The sequence below is a fragment of the Hypanus sabinus genome, chromosome 11 (genome assembly GCF_030144855.1).
Source record: "Hypanus sabinus isolate sHypSab1 chromosome 11, sHypSab1.hap1, whole genome shotgun sequence".
NCBI lineage: Eukaryota > Metazoa > Chordata > Chondrichthyes > Myliobatiformes > Dasyatidae > Hypanus > Hypanus sabinus.
The window spans coordinates 71,616,200-71,633,382 of record NC_082716.1 but is presented as its reverse complement, the minus strand read 5'-3'; the positions used below and the strand labels follow the sequence as shown (position 1 = coordinate 71,633,382).

The 17,183-nt window shown below is 39.0% G+C and overlaps 1 protein-coding gene across 6 annotated transcripts in view; it reads left to right on the top strand.

The window, feature by feature from the left end:
- Positions 1-7,697: 7,697 nt before the first annotated feature.
- Positions 7,698-17,183, top strand: part of nek7 (NIMA-related kinase 7) — a 240,360-nt gene continuing 230,874 nt past the window's right edge. For 4 of the 6 annotated variants that reach the window (XM_059984695.1, XM_059984697.1, XM_059984696.1 and 1 more), the window contains exon 1: positions 7,698-7,923. The gene's annotated coding sequence lies outside the window, so the exon portion shown is untranslated. Of the gene's footprint in view, positions 7,924-9,080; positions 9,154-17,183 lie in introns of all 6 variants that reach the window. The other 2 variants (XM_059984698.1, XM_059984694.1) reach the window with 1 other exon arrangement.

The window sequence follows — 17,183 nt, the reverse complement described above, 5'->3', positions numbered from 1 at the left end:
TTTGTTTAGTTTCTTGTTGTAAACATGAACCAGTCTTTAGTTTTTAATGTAAATAGCAAGCAATAAACAGATTGAAATTAAAAGGACAGCTTTGCAAACATACACACTGCCAATAGAGTGCAAGATGTTTGTTCACAGCACCTAGACTGACTTCTCAAGAGTTGTAGTGTAAGGCATTAGGTTATTTAATAGAGCTTGTTTCAAACTACAGAAAAGTTGGCTAAGCTATTTAGTTCAATAAGTTTGCACAGCAGATTGGTATCACTTAGCATATCTAACGGCTGATCTGTTAACCGTTGGAAAGTGTGTATGTTCAAAGAGTCAACTGCACAGCATTAATTGTGGGAATCTGGGAACTGTGTCTCCAAGAAGCTTTTAGACCAGGGGTTCCCAACCTTTATTTATGTCATGGACCAATACCACTGAGAAAGAGGTCCATGGACCCCAGGTCAGAAAGTCAAAGTACATTTACTATCAAAGTATGTATGCAGTATACAACCCTGAGATTTATCTTCCCACAGACAGCCATGAAACAAAGAAATACCATGGTATCCGTTCAAAGAAAACATCAAACACTCGATGCGCAAAAAAAGAACAAATCATGCAAACAGCAGAAAAATGACTGAAAACACACAGAATATAAAAAAAAATGAACTACAGAGTCCTTGAAACAGTCTAGGAATGTTCAGTTTAGTTCAATTTAGTGCTGAGACATTCACTGACGGCAGGCTGCAGAGACAGTCTGCCCCAATCAAAATTGCACAAAATAAAAGGGGTAACTCAAGACTCTGGCATCATCCTGCAGCAGCAGTGAGCGGTAGGGAGGGAGAGAGAGAGAGGGAGGGAGGGGGAGTAAGAGAGAGAGGAGGGAGGAGGAGGAGAGAGAGATGGGGGGAGAGAGAGAGCCTGAGACTGCCTGACTGGTAGGCACTTTAATTGGCAAAATTGGCAAGAAAGGGAATCAATCATGGACTCACACCGTCTCCAGCTTTCTTGGCCTCCAGGTTGCACACTCCATTCCAAACCTCACTGAAATTCCTTGGAGACAGCAAAGTGCCACATCGTTCAGTCAGCCCGAAAACACATAGTCAAACTGTAAATCACCTGAAGGATGTTGCCTTTGGTGACATTGTTTGCTTGCACCATCTTCTGCAAGACACCCTGTTTTAGGCTGGTTGTGCAAAAAGGGTATCTGGAAAAATCACAGATGCATGGAATCACCCAAGTGGCAGAAAACAGTACAAAGAGAGCAGTTCAGGCTTATTAGTTATGGTTAAAGACAATCAAGAAGAATGGCAGAAAGACAGGGTGATTAGAATCCATTCTTTTTCCTTCGATTTCCATGACGGAGGACTCATTCATATGCATTGTTAGTAGTCATTTTTGCTGATAGAAATTATATCTTTGATTTGGAAATCCTTTGTGCTTTAGAAATTGTTTGTAATATGGAAATGCTTTTTTAAGGACAAAAATTCTCCATGAGATTTTAAAGTATTTTAAGAATCTTGGCTGGATTTAAATGTGTAGCACTAAAAATGAAATAACTGTGTTTGAACTACTATGTTAACTGAAAGCATCACCTCCTTAGTAGGGAGGGCAGACCCACTACTCTTATAGTGGTATTGGCCTCTAAACTTACCGTGGAAGATAAACAGAAAAGTGAACTACAAAGTTTGTAGTTTTTGAAGAGTAGGTAGTTGCAGTATAACCTCCCTTATGGATAGGACTTAACGTCTTCATTTGAATTTAGAACTTTGTGGTCAGCAAACCCGATATCTCCAAATTTTTCATGCTTCTTCAAGATACTTCAATAATCATGCAATAGGACATGTTGAATGCACGTACAGACTACTAAAGAAAACAATTGCTATTAGGGCAATTATCACAACCAACAGACCTCAAATAGTCAGTATGCTTATCGCATTGCTGTATGCTCTACTCACACATGACTGCACGGCCAAACACCCGAGTAATCATATTGTCAAGTTCGCTAATAACACAACAGTGTGCTTATCACCAACAAGGAATAGATGGCCTACAGATAAGAGATGAAAGAGCTCAAGGGCTGGTGCTCTCTTGCTCAATGTCAGCAAGACAAAGGAGATGATTATTGACTTTGGAAGAACTCACACCCCTGTTTACATCAGCAGCACAGTAGTGGAAACTATGAGCAGTTTCAGACTCCTGGAAGCACACTTCTCACTCAATCTCTCATGGTCTAAGAACACATCCTGCACAGTCAAGAAAGCTTACCAGCTACTTTCTGAGAAGGGTGAAGGGAGCTAGACAATGTACATCTGTACTCACTTCATTCTACAGATGTGCATCCTAACATGCTGCATCACTGCATGGAACAGAAATTGTACTATGGCGGACAGGAAGGCTCTACAACACAAAGTCAAAATTGCCCAACACATTATCAGCACGAGCCTATCCATTCCAAGGACATATATACAGAAAGGTGCCAGAAAAGGGCCAGTAACATCATGAAGAATCCTGCCCACCCAGCTCATGGACTGTCTGTCATCAAGGATGAGGTTACATATTATCTATGCCAGGATCACCAGACTCAAAATGTTACTTTCCCTGAGCAATAAGGCTGATTTCAACACCTCCACCCATTAACCCACCCCATCACTACTTTATCATTTCCTGTCAGTCATATATATCGATACTCCTGTGCCTAATGTCATGTTATAGACAATCAATCTATATATATAAACTATCTTATATTTATATATTTTTTAAATTACTGTGTTCTTTATCTTATTGTATTTTTTTGTGCTGCATTGGATCAAGAGTAACAATTATTTTGTTCTCCTTTATACTTGAGTACTGGAAATGCCGTTATACAATCTTGAATCCAATTTCCTTGGACAGATGGGGGCAAAGAGAAAGAACATTCCCCAGTGGATTATTTTTGTGTGCTGGAATTGAAGATCAAAAAGCTGGAAATATAATTACTACATGCAGGGAGTTACCAACCATAGATTGGAAGGTTTCTTCAATTATACCATGCCTATTGACACAGAAACAAGCTGGCTGGTTCTAGAGCATGAACTACTGTATATGAATCATACATTTAATACTTTTTGTTAACTAATGCAAGGTAAATGTCCAGGTTATTGGAGAGTAAGATTGCTACGTTGTCAGTGGAGATGGATGGATCCTTCTGCCCATCATAGTAATGACCATGTGTGTGATCATGGGCATTCATTTGATTGTGTTGCTCTGGCTGACAAATTGTGTTCTTCAAAGAAGTGCTGCATTGCGTAGTAAATAAGGTGAGCTGCACAAGGTGTCAGGAGGTTTAGAGCTCAAAGAAAGTTGCAGCCAAACCAGGAAGACAGTAACAATTTTCTAACAAGGTAATCGTGGAGAATGAGAGGTTGGTCACCATTGTTCAACCAGCTGATAAGATAAGAGACAGTAAGCCTGGAAAAGAGAACATGGTACAGGCAGGGTAATTCTCTCTGTGGAAGTGGGCATGGTGGCAAAAGGGCTGGGATACACCAACACTGGAAAGCTGTACTGTGAATTGAGGAAAGAATGAAGAATGTATGTTCGGTGACATTCGAAGACCTCATAAGAGTTCATTGAAACCTGGGGAGTATTGACAGTATGTATGTCCACTAGGAAGAGCTGTGCACATATTTACTGCACCACAGTGCAGCAAGTATAACAAATGGTGCAGTTCAATAGCAGTGAGAGACTTGGGCAGAAGGTGTACATACTGTAAGTCTCTATGGGGACCATTAATGTGGTTGCAATACAAGTCTGCAGAGAGAAACAACAAGCAGGGTCAAAAAGCAGGTCAGAGTGAAAAGTCCTAGTGACAGAAATCTCTACTTTCAGTCCTTAGCAGTTTCAGCATGTTTAGAAAAGGGGTTAACTGCGCTCAGTTGGATCCCTTCTGAAACAGTAGGAGATGGGGTGGTGGGTTCTAAAAAGGCTTGACCTTGGATGACATTATGGTTGTTTCACATGCAACCTTTTTTGAACTAAACAGGCTACAGGTAAGCTACTGGGTATAGATCTATCACTGTATAACTCCACGATACAGTACTGCTTGGGAAAGGTTTGTCACTATGAGTTCATTGGAGTTCAGTTTGTTATAGAGCAGGTTTGTACAAGTGTGACACTGCTGGGAACAAGTGTAACAATATGGTGTAATATTGGTACATACAGGTTTGTCACTGTATAACATTAGGGTACAGTACTGGTAGCCATAGTCTGGATCAATACCTACCAGTATTGCTTAGGTAAAGCAGAGCATGGAGGGAGCAACAGGAAACCGAGAACAGTTTTGAAAGTGCTTTTTACTCAGTCATGAGGGAAGTGGTCACCACTACTACAATTAATATGGATTAATAATTTGGACTTGGGTTTCCCACAAGACAAAATTTATGACTCTGAGAAGGATAGTGAAAGACAATCTAGATGGGCCAGTGAAGTGGGTGGCAGATGAAACTTAATGCTGAGATATACAGGGCATTTCATATTGCAAAATAAAATGGAAGGCACAAATAGTGAAAGTGTAGAGAAACAGAGAGTTCTGGAAGTGTATGTGCTCATTTCATTGAAAGTGGCAGACCAGGTTAAGATCGAAGTTATAAGAATTTTACATGATTCTGGCAGTTATAGACAGAAGTAAAGATTCCAAAAGGAAAATTTAGGGAGAATTGATAATGGTATTTAGAACCAAGATGGATTTTCGCAGGGAACTGAAGAGAGGGCTATAGTGAAAGAGAAGCCAAGAATATGAAAACTATTCAGAAAAAAGTTAGCAATTGTTATTATTGTGCCTGTTATAATGGTTTAGAAATTATGTTTAATTCCAATTACTGTAATTGTTAATGGGTTTGTTGATTGCAATTAAGCTTTGGCTTCACAGTTGAAAAAACATGTGATATAGTATATTCATTGTTATTTATCAGTAAAGCAACTGGAGTACAGGATGTGAAATTAGTCATCCACTAGCTTTATCGGTGTCTGTGTTCATATTAATTTATTTACGTTGGGAGGATGAGATGTGCTGATTTACGTTCAGCTAACTTTACAGTTGTTGACCAAATGTATTCTGTAATTAATTACCTGCATATTGTATGTAAATAATATATGTAGTTACTATTGTTATGGGTTTGCTCTTTTTTGTTTGGTAAGTGATCAATATGCGATGTATTATAATGGGCATGTACATGCTATATAAGAACAATATTTACAATTAGGTTTATTGTATCAAACACTTGTTTGTTGGGTGTGGTTGCGATCAATAATGGAATTTAGTTACTTGCCTCAATATTTTAAAACTTATTTTTTTTGGGATAGCACATTGCTGGCAAGACACATACTTACTCACTTGTCACTCACAACAAGTTTCACATCAGTTATGGCATTTATATTGCTGGTTAATTGAACTTCCTAGTAATTGATGGCCACCAAGATAAACATATTTAAACTGGAAGTTGATAGTTTCTTGATTATTAAGGGTGTCATGTTATGGAGAGAAAACAGAAGAATGGAGTTGAGCGGGAAAATATTGAAAGACAGAGCAGACTCAATTGACCAAATGACCCAATTCTGCTTCTACCTCTTATGGTCTTAATTTGATTCTAGGAGACTTGGCGAAGTTAATGTCATTGAATGCCAACAGTAGGTGGTAGTCAAGGGCCAATGGCCACTGGTGTTATATTCATGCCCATATGTCCTTGAAGAAGGAGCATGTGGTATCCATGGGTACAATGTGGGATTTCTAAGACTACTGGGCACCTCAGGAGCTCAAGTGCATTCTGAATGGTGAAGACAATGTTATAATTTGAAACAGTAAATAGTGTGCACTGTAATATCGTGTTAATGTGATCCTGAATAAACCAGCCCTTTGATGCCCATTGATTTCACATTGTATCTTGGTGATCAGGTCTTAGAGACATAGAAAACCTACAGCACAATACAGGCCCTTTGGCCCACAAAGTTGTGCTGAACATGTCCCTACCATAGAAATTACTAGGATTACCCATAACCCTCTATTTTTCTAAGCTCTATGTACCTATCCAAAATAGGGTCTTAGAAGACCCTATTGTATCCGCCTCTCCCACCGTTGCCAGCAGCCCATTCCACACGCTCACCACTCTCTGTGTAAAAAAACCCACCCCAGACATCTCCTCTGTACCTACTCCCAAGCACCTTAAACTTGTGCCCTCTTGTGGCAGCCATTTCAGCCCTGGGGAAAAGCCTCCGACTATCCACATGATCAATGCCTCTTATCATCTTATACACCTCTGTCAGGTCACCTCTCATCCTCCATCACTCCAAGGAGAAAAGGCTGAATTCACTCAACCTGTCTTCATAAGGCATAGTCCCCAATCCAGGCAACATCCTTGTAAATCTCCTCTGCATCCTTTCTATGGTTTCCACATCCTTCCTGTAATGAGGCAACCAGAACTGAGCAAAGTACTCCAAGTGGGGTTTGACCAGGGTCCTATATAGCTGCAACATTACCTCTCTGCGCAGCTGCTTTGAGCGTCCTATGGACTCGGACCCCAAGATCCCTCTGATCCTCCACACTGCCTTACCATTAATACTATATTCTGCCATCATATTTTAATTAAACAATACAATATTAACAGCACTGCCCTTATTTAAAACCGGGTCATTAAATACTTTTTACAGTCCTATCAGGATATATGGAAACCTGTTTTAACACGTCATATAAAAGTCCAAAATTTCTGCACAATATTACCTATATTTTATATTGGAGCGGGACAAAATTGCAACATGAGAACACTGCATGTTGAATTCTTGCTGAAATTGTGTAGTTAAAAAAACCCAATGCATCCAAAATCTATTTCAAGATAACAAAACACCGTGAAAAGAATTTGTACTGCAATGAAAAATCTAAGTTTGGTGATCCGTGAAACATCCAGGCAGCATAAGAAATAATTAAATAATAACTAACATTGGACACCTTTGTGACCTAACGAAAACTTACGAGCCGTATGTGATGTGGCAGTTGTAACTTACTCAATAGCTTACACGTAAAAAGTCACCACAAGTCCTGTCCTGTTTTTGTTTTCATCTTGAAAAGAGATTTATGATCTCACTTAAATTAGGTGGTCAGTAGGGTACAAGCAGTTTTGTGTGTTTCGGTTGTTTCAATTACTTCGTGGGTGTTTCTCTGACAAAACAGTAAATACATCCAGTCTGCAATGTCTCCCACTTTAAAGTTTATTTTCGTTGTCATTTCTCCTTGCAGCAAATTTCAACTAGATTCATAAAGCTAATCGCATAAATCTTCTAATTTAATCGGTTTGATGCTGTCGTGGCTGTTTATCTTTTTCCACTGTGTCACTACATGTTGCCGTGACGTGTTTTTCATCAAATTTGGGATGGGAGACTTTACCTGCACACAGAAATTTGTAACACAGCTGGGGAAATTTGAAAAGCTCCATTGCAAAGGAGGTACAACAGCACAGACGAAAACCCCGCATCGTACAGCGCATTAATAATGGTTTCTGCGATACTACCTCCAAGAACTGAAGAAATAGTGACTACCGGCAAGATCCAAGACAGGGACGGTGAAATGCCAGCTTGAGACACAGGGCAACGTATAGAGCTACAACGAACCACCGAGGGGGTGCACAGCAGCCCTGCGCGCACACCTCGGCCCGGCCCGGCCCCGCCCCTCCCCTCCCGCCGAGGAATGCTGGGACGTGCAGACCTATGGCGGCGCGGGTAGTGCTGGAGTGCGGCGCGTGATTGCTGTACTGACATCAGCGCGCGAGCATCCGGTCGCCAGCCCGAGTCCCGGCTTCGCGCTCGCATTTTGTGCCGGGGAGCGGGCGCCGTAGGGTGACCCGAGGCCGGAGTGACCAGACGGGTAACCGCAGCGCCGTCGGCCGCCCAAGCTGAGCTTGGTACTTCCTGGTAAGGACATTGTGCGGGCGATCTGCCCGGAGGACTGTCACTCGCTTTCTCCGTTCTCGTCTGGCGGCCTTCCTTTTCTAATTTATTTCATCACTGCTCTGGCCTTGTTGGTTTGACCGGCGGACCGCGTCGTTCCCCTGGATTGAAAGCAGGTGTACCATTTGCCGGCCTAGACTCTGAGCTGCTCTCGGTTTATGGCCGGTGCTCCAAGCCTTCAGTTGTCACGGTCTCCAAGTACCGTCAACGGAGAGGCAGTGCCAGCCGAGCTGCAACCAAACCGCTTGCACCAATGTTCTGCCCCCCTTATCCGCTTATTGGCTTTTCAGCGGGCCTGCTCAACCAATTGGTGTTCTGATTGGCTGCCGGGCACGTCAGTCGGTCATCTGGCCTATGCTTTCAATTAATGAAGTTGCTGTGATTCAAAGGACAAAGTTGTCACAGGAACAGTTTGGAAACACAAAGGTGATTTCGGAAGGCCAATACAATGTTGGCATTTACTGTAAGGGATGAAGTAGAGAAGTTTTGATGCAACCTCTCAAGTTGCTGGCCCGATTGCATCGGCACACTGCATGGCGTTTTGGTTTCCACAATTAAAGAAGGACACACTGTACTTGCTTTGGAGACGATGCAAAAAATGTTTACCAGCTTCATTACTGAATGAAGGTTTGAGGATTAAAGAAATATTAGGTAGATTGTGGTTGTAGTCATTGAAGTTTGGAAGAATCAGAGACACTTACTAAAACATGTTAGCATTTTGGGGGTGGGGTGAGTTGAAGAGGTTGGCATTGAGAGTATATTTCCACTATTGGCAGTGAAGAGTTGAGGGGAGATTTAGAACCAGATCATAGTTTCCGAATAAGGGATTAATTAGATTGGTTGCCGAGGAGGAATTTCTTTGGTGGGCTGCGACTCCTGGGAATTTTCTAGTCTCGTAGAGGTAGTGTCTTCGAACATTACCTCAGGTACAAACTGAAAAACGTATGAACTAAAATTGAGTCATGGGTTTTAAAAGGGAGTAGAAAATTGGTGTGAAGACCAAGAATGGTATTGGTATCAATGAATTGTTGATGGGTTCACAGATTCTGCTCTGTTTCTTATAATTGAAACTTGGTTGTTAGGATGAGGAAAGTTTTACTTTGTGAAACATTATCTTGCAGTACTGGAAGAAGGTTGGATGACAGTCTTCTGAAAAGAACAATGGAGGGTGGGGGAAAAGTTTATCTTAACTGGGTAGGTGATTCAGATTCTTTTAACACTTTTTTTAGTCGTTGACACATTTCATTTACTTTTGCACTTTTTAAAACATTACCTGAAAATGCGACAGCATAATACATTAATCAGTTCAAGAGGAATATAGTTGGAAACCCTCAACATTAAAACAAGCAATTCATAGCCAATTATTTTATCAGATGGGTGGATTGTTTCTTGGTACATTGGAAAAGTAAATAATTTTTGATTCATCTAGGATGTGCATTATAGTAGTTGCATAGTATTTTAAGACTTTATTCCAAACAAAATGTATAGATTTCTCTTCCATTATTGTGAAACTTAAGATCTTAATGCATTGTAATATTTTGAAAACAAGGTAATGAGGCTTTGTAATTTGTCCTTGGTTTTCTGTGAATTTTAAACATGTTCTTAAGCTGCACCATTAATCACAAAACTATCCCCAAACATCCCTCCATTTTGTTCTAAGAATTGTTAAGACAAGGAGGTCTGCATTCAGTTTAAGCCTCTGGCAGCTTGTAATAGAGAAACTTCTTGGTCTCTTGCTCTTCCTTTTTCCACATAGGCACAAGGCTGGATCCATTTCTTACTACTCTATCAAAATTTAATGTTTCCTTGTATCTAGAGATATGAATGAAAGAACTTAAACACAGTAATAAGCCATTCAGCCCAGGTCTCTGCTTGCCATCTTTTTATCTTTGTTTCAATTTCCTGGTGGTGTCCCTTAGATTTGATGCCTTGATAGGCCCATCAAATCATATCTGCTGACCTCTCACTTTGAGAGTAATTCCTGTTCAGGACACCCAGTAAGGGAAGGTGTCAAACAAGAGAAAACTTGCAGGTGTTGGAAATCTGAGCAACACAGTCAAAATGCTGGAGGAACTCAGCAGACCAGGCAGCATCTATGAAAAAGTGTAGTTTTGATGTTTTGGGCCGAAACCCGTCGGCAGGGATAGTGTCATCTTTGTTTCCACCCTGTCAAGTTTTTGTGTGTTTTAATGAGTTCGTCTTGCTTAAACTTTTTTCATAGGATGACAACTTTGCCCAACCCCCATGAACCCTAGGAATCAATTTGGTGAAGCTATTTGTATTGTACTGCAGTTCTATCCTTCCTAGGTAGAAAGTGTAGACCTGAATGCTGTTTCATGTTCAGTCCCAATGGAGCCTCAGTAATTGGAACATAAAATTTAATTTGCTAATTCCTTGCTGGTAATTTGCACATATTTGTATTTAAAGACAACCAGCTCATGCTGAACACCAATACCTTCCAATCTCTCCCCATTTAAAAATTTCTTTTTCTTTTCTACTTAAGTGGTTCATTTGGCATTTTCCACATTGTATTCATCCATTTACTTAATCTGTGTCTGAAGGCACATAATCCATGCTAGTAGCTCAGCAGCAATACAGTATAAATTGATGTATAATGTTTGGTTTTCTTATCCTGATTATTGATGTTGGTTATGAACATTTGATATCTCAGCATTAAACCCAGTGCCACCCCACCAGTTACAGCCAACAACATGTTGTTTCCTTTCTGTTAACTGATCCTCAAACCATGCCGGTATATTCCCAGTCTTGTGTACTCTAATTTTAATTAATATTTTCTTTGTGTGTGTGTGTAATTTTATAAAATATATAATTTGCTGGTCTGCCCCTCCTGCTACTATTTGTTATCTTCACTATTGCTAGCCTCCTCATTTGATTATACTTCCAAATTTAGTATTATCTATAAATTTTATCTAGTCCACCGCAGCCATTTCATGCTAATATCACTGTGAGTGGGAGGGAGTTGTCAGTGTTTATTGTACTCCATTCTGGAAAACACGCCTATAACAACTCTATTTTTGTCTGTTAACCAACTTCCCATCTGGGCTAGTCTTCCTGAAAATCATATGAACAAGATGTACTGCATTCATTTTATCTGCCTTATCTTTCTTTCTTACCCTATCACCCCTACTGGGGCATAGGCCACCAACAGCAGTTCGGCAGAGTCTTCTGTTGTGGGGCAGTCCTCTTCTTTGAAGAATCTTCCTCTTCAGGGCTGAGGCCTCTGGAGCCTCTGTTGGTGTTTCTGTAGCACTGGGGTTTTAAAAGGGATGGTGTTGCTCGCCCCATCCTGAACCCTCCTCCTTTAGCATCCGAGCTTGGGACAGTCCATGGCAGAGTTTTATCCACCTTATGACCGAACAAAAAAAATCAAGTAGATCAATCAAATGCTCTTTGCTGCTTTCAGATCTCTACTGGCTTTCATTTACTTCCACCTCCTGCCTAGTTATTTTGCTCAATGTTGTTGGTTAAGTTTACACGAAGTGAACAAGTAAGACGTTGTTAGCATTTTCCATTACTGAAATTTATATTTGTTTGCTCTGTTATTTGAAGTAGTTCTGACAGAAATGAGTTGACTAACCTTTATGTTTCATTCTGGTTTTTTTATAGATGTGTTGACATGCATGTGAAATGAAAACTATACTTTTTGAAAACATTGTTCTTAATATTGATTAATCTTGATATGTATAAAGAAATGCCTCCAATCAACAATTTTTGATATCTGCTTTACAGTATTTCATCCTGTTTCCCCCCCCCCCCCCCCCCGTCTTGAACAGCACACAAGATGATTTTAACTTCATCTCTGAAGGCTCAAATCTTTTCTGGCCTTTTATGGCTGAATAGTTTATTTTAGCCATATAATTCTCTTCTCCAATAATGTTTTTCCTCTTCTTAAGCACAGTTTCCAGAGCTAAATCAGTGAACTGATTGTGTGTGTTGGGGGGGTGGAGGGGGATCGCTGGAGAGAGTTGCATGTAATTTTTATAGGTTCAACTTGCATTCCTATCATTTATAGCCATTCCTGTTGTTTTAATTCAGATACTGTGGCTTCTTGATAGCTCAAATTAAAAAAATGCTGACTTTCTCTGGAAAGATATTACATAAGGATGTAGGAGCAGACATAGATTCTTTGTGCTTATTCTACCATCAGCAAGATAATGACTGATCAGATCTTGCCATTTATTCTGTTTCTCTGCTCTTATTTGAATTCCGTTTGTTTCAAGTCCAGTGGCATCATGTGCTTTTTAAGTGTTATTTTTGATAAGTTGGTGTCTGGGTATTTAATATCTTTTTCGAAGGAATTAATTCATTCTGAACCCACTGCGTCTAGTGAAACCAAACATTCTCAGGTTCAATTGGTTGGTGATTAGTGGAGTGACTGATAATTATTTTTTTTCTCTCTATAACAATACTCAAATAACTTCTGGAGCAAAAAACAAACTACTGAAGGAACTCAATAAGTTGAGCAGCATCAGTTTAGGAGGCAGAGGGTGACTGTCTCAGGGTTTGAGTGGAGAGGAAGATAGCATAAAGAGGAAAAGTGGAAGGATAAGATGGGCTGGTATGTGACAGTACTAATGAGTGATAAACTATGATGGGAGAAGGAGCAAGGTGGGGGCTTCCACCCATCAGCACTTGCCTCAGTCTCAATAACTCAACTCCTTCCCCAACCCCACTTGCATGATTTTATGTCACATCTGTGGCCTAATTTCATAGATCTGCTGTTGGTACTTGGATGTCTTAAGGTTACTAATCTATCATACAGAGACTGGGGCCGTTGTTTTGGAATCAAGTTCTAGTACCACCAAGGGAGTTGGAGGGATTCGTATTCAAATAACTAAATAAATCTGGATTTAAAAAAAATCTATCATTAATGGCAGTCACAAACAAATAGATTGCTACAAGAAGTTATTTGGTTAATTAATTCCTTTAAAAATTGTTGTCCTTATCCAACCTATTTTGTAGCTGACTTGAGATCCATTAAAGTCATTAACTCTAATTCCCTTCTCAGTTCAGTAAGGGATAATAAAATATTTCTGACTTGTCAGCAGCACCCACAACCCAAAATTGAACTTAATTCAGTAATTGAACTGACATTGATTACTTTCTGCCAAAGTAATCAATCAGCTTTCACCTCCATTTTCATTGGAAGTATTTTGTTAGTGGATTGTTGAAGACACAGTTGCAAATTTTTGATTATGATCAAGAGATTATGTGGATGATGGAAATCCAAAGCAGTATGCACAAAATGCTAAAGTAACTTGGGCAACATGTACAGAGGGTAATGTGAGAGTAGCCTCATCACGACAGTAGAGGAGGCTATGGACTGATATATGTCATTATGGGAATGGGAAGTAGAATTTAAATGGTCAGCCACTGGGAAATCCTGCCTTTTGTGGTGAATGGAGTGAAGTTGTTTGACGAACTTTCTCCCCAGTCTATGTCAGTTCTCACCGATGTAGTGGAGACTGCACTAGGGGTTGCAAATTTTTCCTTGTGTAACCTAATCCCGGGCAGCAGAAATGCATTTCCTTTACCTATTCTGTCAGTTCTCCTGTAATGTGAATTTGAATTGAATTGACTTTATTTCTTACATCCTTCACATACATGAGGAGTAAAAATCTTTACTTTATATTTCCATCTAAATGTGCAATGTGCAATCATAGTAACTTTTAATAAATAGAACAGTCAGTATGATACAGAGTACACTCAAATCAGTATGAGTTCATCAGTCTGATGGTGGTATTTCGTTAAATAAATCTTAGAGATAACAATCCCATTTTTATTCAGCATTCCGATGCTGAAATACTTTTAATCAAAAGTAACAAATGTCATCCTTTTCAATTGTAAGAAAGATAATTTAAAACTTTTTTGACTTCATTATAAAACCATTGACATGTTTGTCCACACCGTCTTCAAGTACCTTTCTACTGTTGTTTAGTAGGAATGGAAGCACTCTGTAGTTTTATGTTAATCATAGTCAGAGAATCACTTGGTGTAGTTTCTCCTTTAGCTTCTACACTGTGACTTGTAATGCTCCTGAAGGCTCTCTTGGGGGGGGCTGCCCCATTGCTGAGTTACATGGTGTCTTTCAGTAATAGCATTCAACAATACACTGACATTCAGCTCTACATTAGTACAGGTCCTTTTAATTTTTTTTGTCTCAAAGTTGTCAGACTGCATGTTCAACATCCTTCAATGGATGAGCAGACATTTTTACAACCTACGTATATGACAGTTGAAACCATTTCCTTGGCAACCATTCAAAATTGAACCAGCTTGTTTGCATTCTTTTGCAGTATACTTGACCTTGCTTTGGTATTACAAATCCTTTCTATTATTTATGCAGCTATTTGTCCTATTATAACTGCCTGACATTTTTTTACCCTCCTTTTCTTCATTTTCTGCTAAAACACCAAACTGTGCCACTTCTTACCTTGACTATTCAAAAGCATTCTTTTCATACACTTTCACTCTACCCTCTAAAATCTTGTCATCCAAACTTATCCTAGTTGCCAAGACGAGGAAATCTGCAGATCCTGGAAATTCAAGCAACACACACAAAATGCTGGTGGAACGCAGCAGTAAAGGTTTCTTTCAGTTAGTCCTGATGAAGGGTCTCAGCCTGAAATGTCGACTGTACTTCTTCCTATGGATGCTGCCTGGCCTGCTGCGTTCCACCAGCATTTTGTGTGTGTTCCTAGTTGCCAAGTCCTGTTTATGCATCCTTTCAGTATATATATTTTTAATCATTATTGATTTTAAATCTCTTTTTAACCTTGTCCTTCCTTTTTCTTTGTAATATCTCTATTCTCACTATTAACTTTTGTTAATTGCAGTTTCTGTGCAGTTTAACAATTAATTATCTGGTTTTATTCTAATTAGATTTTATATGTTTAACAGTTTAATATGCCCTAGTGCATTAAAAAGTATAATTCTAAAGTTTTATTTTTCATTAAGTGGCTAATATTTTCTCATTGGTTAGCTTTTTAGTGCAGTAATGAATAAGTATTTTCTAATTGAATTATTGTTATCTGTAGATTAGAATGGAATATTTCTTGTCTCTAAGGTATAAAAGCAGTTGTTTTGTGTTAGACATCTTCTTTCTCTTCTTTAGATTTTCTTCTTCAAGTAGTGGGGCCAACTGTCACTGTTTTGTTCCTGTTCTCTTTGTTCTATCAGCCCTTAATGAAATAATTGTGAAGCAAGTTTTATGCCTTGTTCCTGACTTCGAAAAGAATCTTGGATTTAAAGACCGGAGTCAAACACTATCAAAGCCCCAAACTCTGTAATATCTTCTTTAACTCTCTTTGTCTTTCTGTCCACCAGATATTCTGTAAAGCTTAGTCTCCTTGACTTGTGTTTTTGCTCTTTTAATCCAATGTCACCTTAAATGGCTGTGTCATATTTGGTTTTTAATACATCTTTGGATATTCAACTGCACTAATGTTGTTTTATGAACATAGCTCATTATTGCTTTGACGATGATAATCTGAGTAACTTCTCACTGTTTAGCCTTAGGCTCCAGGAATCATTCTGGCAAATTTGGGCTGTATTCCAATACTGGTATATTCTCATACATGGTACTGAAAACAACTTAGTTTTTCTGCATTATTCTGTCCAAATCTGGACATTGCCCCTTAGGTAAGATATGGCAGTCTGAAGCAGAGTGTAGGAGAAATTTAGTAAAATGATTTTAAATATGAAGCATAGACTGATCTTGTTGGGAAGAAGGAGGTTATGATAACGTTGAGTTGTTCAAAGTCATGTAGGGTGTAGATAGAGATAAATTGTTTCTATTGATGAAGGGGACATAGAATGAAGGTGATTAACAATAGAGTCAAAAGTGATATGAATGAAAATATTTCCACATAATGGAACACAGTAACATTGTAGTTATAGAAGAAGGTCCAATTGTAAAGTTCAAAAGGGAGCTGGGTAAGTAAATGAAAAAAAGAGAATTTACAAAACCACAGGAGAATAGGACTAATTGAATGGTTTTTACCTTGAGATTTGATGGCTTGAATAGCCCTTTTTCATACTGTAAATATTGTGTGTGACCTGTCAAGGGTTTAATTCAGTTGTTCTAAAGATTATTCCACCTTGTTTTTTAGGTATCAAAGCCAACATTATTTTATCATTATGATTATTGTCAGCTGTACCAGACTCCATAATGATGCCAGTTTAAGTATTTATTTTTACTGTTTCAAACTTTACACATTTTAGTAACTTCTTGTTTTTCTTTTTCATGAGTCCAAAGTGTACGACTTCTTTGTCTGCATTAAAATCAATTTAGCACACAATTAACCCTTTGCTTAATTGATTTTTTTGTACATCTGCATTATCTCTTTTCTCCCTTCTTCAACAGTCACTCGGTGTCAAGAATGACTATCTTCCATTTGAGCTTTGTGGGATCTGAAATGGTTGGAGTCCTCTACTGATCTGTAGGCTCTGCCACAGATGCGGCAGGTGGAGTTTGACAGGGTTGTGTGGGCTGTTGTATGCTCTTGCCATTGTTTGCAAATGGCTTCCAAGTGCTTCTGTCAAAGAGATTCATAGTACTCAGTGCCTTCCTAAAGGTTCCAGATCCACCAGTCGTTGTTACTGGCAAACTGTCCTTTTATCTCATCTGAGCTATTAATAAATATGGTGAATTGTTGAAACCTTGACCAAGGAGTAAAGTGCTGGTTTAAAAAGAAGCTTAAAAAATGTGTGCTGTCAAATAAAGTATATTACAATTCTTCAAGGTTGATTCCTTTTCAGACTAAATTCATATACTCATATCTTGGGTTAGGGTTGTATGCACAAAGTGTAATGTTTTGATTGTTGGTTGCCTTCTTTTACAAAATTGTGTACAGCATGCACACAATAGTGGTTTCCACTCCTGTATTGCAGCAAGTACACTGATGTATAATATAATACAGAGTAAAGCTTTAGTACACAGTGATTTGCATCTTTAAGTGACAAAGATGTTTTTAGTTATACTCATCTTTAGCTTAACAAAACTTGCTTCAGATACAAGCTATTCCCCAAAACTTTGGCTTATGACTCGGTGTGCTTCCTTTCGATCTTCTATTCCTTTTTATTAATTAGTTCAGATTTAAACCAGGAACAAAATAATGTGGATGATATATATTCAAAATAAAGGCAGGAAAAAACTTCAATGCTCAGCAAATCATGTAGCATTTGCAGATAGAGTAATGTTT